This window comes from Drosophila gunungcola, chromosome 3R (genome assembly GCF_025200985.1).
Source record: "Drosophila gunungcola strain Sukarami chromosome 3R, Dgunungcola_SK_2, whole genome shotgun sequence".
Classification (NCBI taxonomy): domain Eukaryota; kingdom Metazoa; phylum Arthropoda; class Insecta; order Diptera; family Drosophilidae; genus Drosophila; species Drosophila gunungcola.
The window spans coordinates 20,272,109-20,278,108 of NC_069139.1; the positions used below are offsets into that span (position 1 = coordinate 20,272,109).

The following is a 6,000-nucleotide window of genomic DNA, read 5'->3' on the forward strand; positions in this document are numbered from 1 at the left end:
ACTTGAGAACTCAGACTTTTTGGATTGCTTGCTTTAGAAATTTATATGGAATATGCTTTAAATTGAAATAGAGTTCTCGAACTCAATTCAAAAATATAAAAAAAAATTGTTTCCTGTGCACTCACCGTTGCTGCACAGCGCGTTGCATTGCCTACAGATGACAGGCCGTCGTAGCGTCGCCGTCGACCACTTTGCTGATGTTGCTGGTTGCAGTGTTGCTGCTGCGTTGTTGTTGCTGCTGCTGCTGCCGCGCCGCCGTCGTCGTCGCCAGTGTTGTTGCTGCTGCCCGGTTCGTCGATTAGTTGCTGTGTGGCGAGCAATGGGCAGCTGATGGCCACACCCACTGCGCCCAACAGGCCGCTGCTGCAGTTGTTGTTGCTGCTGCTGCTGTTGCTGGTGTTGCAGTTGTCGGTGCTGCTGTTGCCGCTGCTGTTGCTGTTGCTGCTGCGCCGTCGTCGTCTGCGATGGCGGTGGTGCGGATGGTGTTGTCGCTGGCGTTGATTGTGACGACGGCAGCGTTGCTGTTGCGCCGCGGCGTCTATTTTAATGGCAGCAATGGTGCTGCTTTATAGCAGCACACCACCTACCCACGGAGGTTAGCTGCTCCCGCTTCCCTAGTTGATGCTGCTGGCCGAAAGTCGCTGCTGCCACTCAGTGTTGCTGCTGCTGATGCTGCTGATGCTGCAGATGTTGCTGTTGCCACATGCCTTGAGCTGTTGCGTCAGTTGCTCGCTAACGATGACAATTCCATAAACATGTTTTTGGTTTCCCTCCCGTTTCGTGTGTTTCTTTTTGGTTTTGCTTAAATTCCTGATTACGTTTTTGTTGCTGGCAGCACTTTGTTGTAGTTGTTCTTCGTGTTGATGGTGATGGTTCGAAGCAATTCCAGTTAGCGGGGATGAATGTTGGTGTGGCTGCAAAAGTGGGCAAAAAATTTGGGAAACAAATATTAATTAAAATAGTCGATTGTTAAGAAAACGAATTTTGACTTTTTCTTGAACGAAAACAGCGGAAAAAAAAATGTAATAACTGTTGAGAGAACATGTTATAATTTTAAAACGTTTTGAAAATATGTATTATATAGCCATTGGATATATAAAAGGGAAAAGAACAAACATGGTCTCATAATTTTAAGCACCTTTCTAAGAATAAACACTTAATAAAAAATCCAGATAACAAATTATCGTAACAAAATAATGTTGGCATGGCTGCAATACTACGCAATCATGGCCAAAAATTAATGGAAATTATACTATCAATTAGCCTGGAAACGGAAGCTGGCAGCCAAAGTGCAATACATAAATGGAATTAACCAAAAACAGTTGCCAAGTTGTCGAGGACCAGACCCCTTCGCTGCTCATTTGGCACACTTCCTTTCTAGAGTTGGCTTAGGTCGCCAATTCTATGAGCCCAATGCGATTATTGCCATATCTGGCGGCATCAATATGAATATGTTATAAACGATGTAAAAGCGGGACGGGAACAATTTGTATTGGAAAAGCGTTCGCATGCGGAAAGGAATTTTGTGTAAATTATAGATTTTTTCCTCTGCTGCTGGTGCTTCGGCTGCCGTTGCCTGGCAATTTATCGTATTTGAGTTTTGGCTGGCAATGATAATTTATATATGTACTATATGTACCGACTGGTGTATGTGTTTGTGCCCGGCAGAGTGTGTATCTGGATCTCGGCCGGTCTGGGTTTTCGAGGGGCCACACCCAGTTGACAAATTGCCAGTGGAAAATTAAATATTTTTTGCAGTTGTTAAACTGCAATAATGCTCAGCTGGTTAATTTCCGAAAGAAACTCGTTTGAGTAAAGTTTGGCAATTCCAATTTAAGCAAATTTAAAGGAGAGTTTCCGTTGCATTGGCAGTTAAAGTAAATGAACAAAGTTTATGCGGCGTCCAATTTGTTATTTCTTCCCATTCAGTAATTGAGGACTGCAATTAAAAGTGACACAATGCACAACAGAGCAGAAAATGTTGGGCCATTTTAACGAACGAACTGTGCTGTGGGAATATTTAAATGCTAAAAGGAGTCCAAATGTGAAATGCAAATGACAAAGCCAGGATAAAGTGCAAGAGGTAAATGAAAAAAAAAATGTGGAAACCCCACTTGGGTGGGTGGACGGGAGTGGGGGAGTGGGTGAGTTGAAAATGGAATGAAAAGCTTGCAACTCTTAATGAGTTCGCTGACATAAAAATAATTATGAATTAAAGCCAAAGATGCTTTGCTATTTTTTGTGTTTGGTTTTGAATTCCTTTCAGTTGGCTCATAATTCAAATGCATGTTAAATAAATAGAAACCGAGATGGAAAGAGGACAGGGCACAGACACAGTTGTCAACGAACTCGGCTGGGATCTGTGCCGGGTTCAGTTTGTTTCATTGTCTCCAGAAATGCGACGTCATCGTCAGACGTTGCTGTCGTTGCTGCCGATGTTGCTGATGTTGCTGTTGTTGCTGTTATTACTGTTGTTGCTGTTGCTGCTGTTGCTGCTGCTGCTGTTGCTGTTGCTGCTGCCGCTGTCGTCGGCTGGCGCCCGTTGTCTGTCTGCATTTTCATTTGTGGCGCATAAAGGGACGGCAGAAGAGCTGCCAGCAAATGTCCATCACCAAGCACCACTACAGCGACATCGGAGTACATGTATCTGGGCATCTGGGTGCCTCAATCTGCGGCTCTTTGTGTGTGAGTGGAGCATAAAGGAGCGGCGGACTGGGAGCAGTAAGCGGGCAGTCGGCAATGCGGGCTGTTGGCAGAAAAAATGGAAAAGGAGTCCCCTCTTTTTAGGCACTGCGGGTCGGCTAAGTGCATCGCCAGCCACAATGCCCGTACCGATTCCCCAGATTTCTCCCAGAAAGATAGTGCGGCGCATAATGTACTCGAGTTCGAGAGCCGAGTTTGAGTTGGCGCTTAAAGCCCAGATTGAATGCAGCAGCACGTTCCGGCCAAGCTCTGCTCCCCGGGGATACCGACTAATGAGCTGGCTTAAATATTTAGCTAGGCGGGGGAAACTGAAAATTGAGTTCTGTCTCCGGAAAGAATGCTATAAATTCCGTTGCTGAGCGACAAAGCAATTTCATGGCGACTGCAACCGCAATGGAATTGCACTCTCTGACAGATTTCTTAGTTATAAATAACGATAGTCTGCATTGCACAAAGTTTTTGGGTTTTATATTGTTTTATTTTTATTTTTGCACAATTCTCTAGTGGCCCCTTGGCGTTGATTTATTTGTATATTGATCGGACAGCGGCGGCTTTAATAAGTGTATGTAGCTAACAAATGTTTAATTCCTCACATTTTGTGCCAAGGGCTTCGTTTATTTTACAAAGTGTTTGCTCGAATTTCCTCGGTCTGCGCAGCGCTGAAATAACAATTGTGACGGCAACTTTTGTCCCAGCAACTTGCAACTTGCTTAATTTTGTTTGTGCTGCACAAACTACTTAAGTGTGCAGCAGCACAAAAGGAAGAGCGGGTCAGTGACTGCGACAATTGTGCCACGCTCCCTCCGAGATAATACATCAATTTCAAATTATTTGCTGAGCTCTGGCCGCTGGACGCGGGGCGTGACACTTGCCGGCCAATATAAATAAACACTCGATATTCAATTTAGCAACGATTCATCAGCATATTGGCGGGGTGTGGGGCGTTTGGGGGACGGGAACTTGAGCTGGCAACAAAAGGCGCTCAGACGGAGACCAAAAATCAACTTCAAAAAAGGCAAATATTTGCGCAACAACAAGACGATGGCGCTGACGACGCACAAAGGGGATGGCCACATATACATATACAAATATATGGCATCTTTATATATAGCTACATTTGTGTGTCAGGAAAAAGACAATGGCAACAGCGTGCATACAAAAACAAGCTAGAACAGGCAACTAAGCAAGTGGGAATTTGCGTTAAAAACAATAACAACGAAAACAAAAACAAAAACGAAACCAAAAGCGAAAAACGAAAACGAAAACCAAAAGGCAGGGAAAGCCAACCAAAGGAGACTGTCTGACTGACTGGCTGGTGTACCTGGCGTATGGGTAATGTGCTACCTTGCAGGTAGGAGGTGAGTATGGAGTGAGTGGGATGGGAGGAGCGGCTGAAGAAACTGGGATAACAGGTCGGGGCGTATTCATTAGAACAAACGAGAAAAACGTTTGAGGTAATAATAAAACGAGAAAATCAACACAAAGGCTGCCTAGACATGTGAGCCCAGCGAAGTCGCATGAAAATAATTACTAGATAGGGGGGAAGCACAATACTTTGCGATTGCAGTCTAGATCATGAAAAAATTACTTTGAAAAGCAAAATATAAGCACTGTCTTTATTTCCAAAAATGAACTTTTCGAATTTTCATTGATGTATTTGATATTATAATAAAAAACGTATTTTATAATGCAAAAAGACACAATTTTTTGGTATTTTGCTTACTATTACTCTTTATGATTAACTTAATCGCTTCAAAAATTGTTTTGTTATATATATCACTTTACATGAACAATGTTTATTTACAAATTGAAAAAATTTCCAAATAGTTAACGAGTTTTAATTTTTTTCATAGTGAAATCATCTACCATATGACTCAATAAACAAATTTAAATTTAAATATCGACCATTTCACGACATGGGCCTGGCATAAACATGGCGCTTGCCTTCGCCTCAATACTCAAGTACAGTGAGCTCGCACACTGACACACATTTCCGATGCTCCTGTCCGTCCGTCCGCATGTTTGCCTGTCTGTCTGTTTGTATGTCGGTCTGCCTGTCTGTCTTTCTGTCTGTCTGTCTGTCTTTTTGCCTGTCAGCCTGGCTGGGGCGTTGAACGTAGCCGCAGTTGGAGCAACAGTTAACTGGATATCGTATAGCACATATAGGGACCGCAGGTTGAAAAGGGTGCGAATTTATTGGGGAGTGGGCGTTGTAACTTACATTACAGGGCCGCTGCTGCTGATGGTATTAAATTGTAAGCAGCACTAAATGTCTAAGCGGGCCACCGACCGACCGACTTGTGGGGACCGGAACAGGACCAACCGACCGATTTGGCCAACGGATTGAGCGACGCGCGGCGGAATCGGAAGCGAAACTCAATTTCAGATTAGTTTACTGGAATGCGATTGGCGGACGCCTTACACTGCAATTGCTGGCGGTCCGCTTTGACTGAACACTGGCACACACACAGGGGCACGCGAATGCGGTTGAGGATGCGAATACGGAGGCGGAAGCGGAAGCGGATGCGGAGGCGAATGCGGATGCGGGACCGGGCTCGGGCGCGCTGCTCTGCAGCAGCCGCAGATGGGAGCCGTTGGCTAGCGGGCTCATTTGCCTGCGATTCGTGGCAGCATTTTGTTTCGTTTTGGTTTCTTTTTTTTGCGAACTACAAAATATTCGTTTGACTTGCTCTGTTTATGTGTCAGTGTAGCAAATTAAATGTGTTTTTCGGTTGTTTTTTAATTTGTTTTTCTTGTTTTTTTAGTGTGGGCTCTGCTTTTGCTTTTCTTTGTTTGGTGAGACGCGGCGCTTGTCACTCGCTCGATGCGTACGATTTCTTCAACCCGCGGGCTCTGAGGCAACTACTGATGGCCGCCGCTGCACGGCAGACTTTTTCGCAGCTGGGGCCGCCGCCGCTGGTCCTTTAGAGTGGATGCTGCTCGGGATGTGGCCGTGTGGCACTCACCGTCGCTCTGCGCCGCTCTGCGCATGCTGGGCCACAAAGCGACAAAAGCGAAGAGCGTGCAGCCGCCCATCGCTGTCCATCTCTGCGGAACAAGTCCTGTGGCTCTCTTCGAGTGGTAAGTAAAGGACTTAACCAGCCAGTAAGTAAGCAATGGTCTTTGATTTTCAGGCAGCCTCCATGTTTGGTAATTCCTAGGGCGAGCCTGTAAGTAGGCAATGGTTTTTGCGGCGTGCCCATATAAGTAGGCAATGGTTGTTGTTAAGAAAGGAGTGGCCTAGTATTTGTTCATAGCCTAGTTTACTTCCGTAATTCATAAAGGTAAGCCATTTGT

At 45.1% G+C, this 6,000-nt stretch overlaps 1 protein-coding gene across 1 annotated transcript in view; it reads right to left on the minus strand.

The window, feature by feature from the left end:
• Positions 1 to 5,591, minus strand: part of LOC128266551 (acetylcholine receptor subunit alpha-like 1) — a 61,849-nt gene extending 56,258 nt beyond the window's left edge. The window contains exons 1-2 of the mRNA XM_053003142.1: positions 4,925 to 5,591; positions 126 to 914 (exon numbers count right to left, since the gene is read on the minus strand). The gene's annotated coding sequence lies outside the window, so the exon portion shown is untranslated. The remainder of the gene's footprint in view (positions 1 to 125; positions 915 to 4,924) is intronic.
• Positions 5,592 to 6,000: the final 409 nt, after the last annotated feature.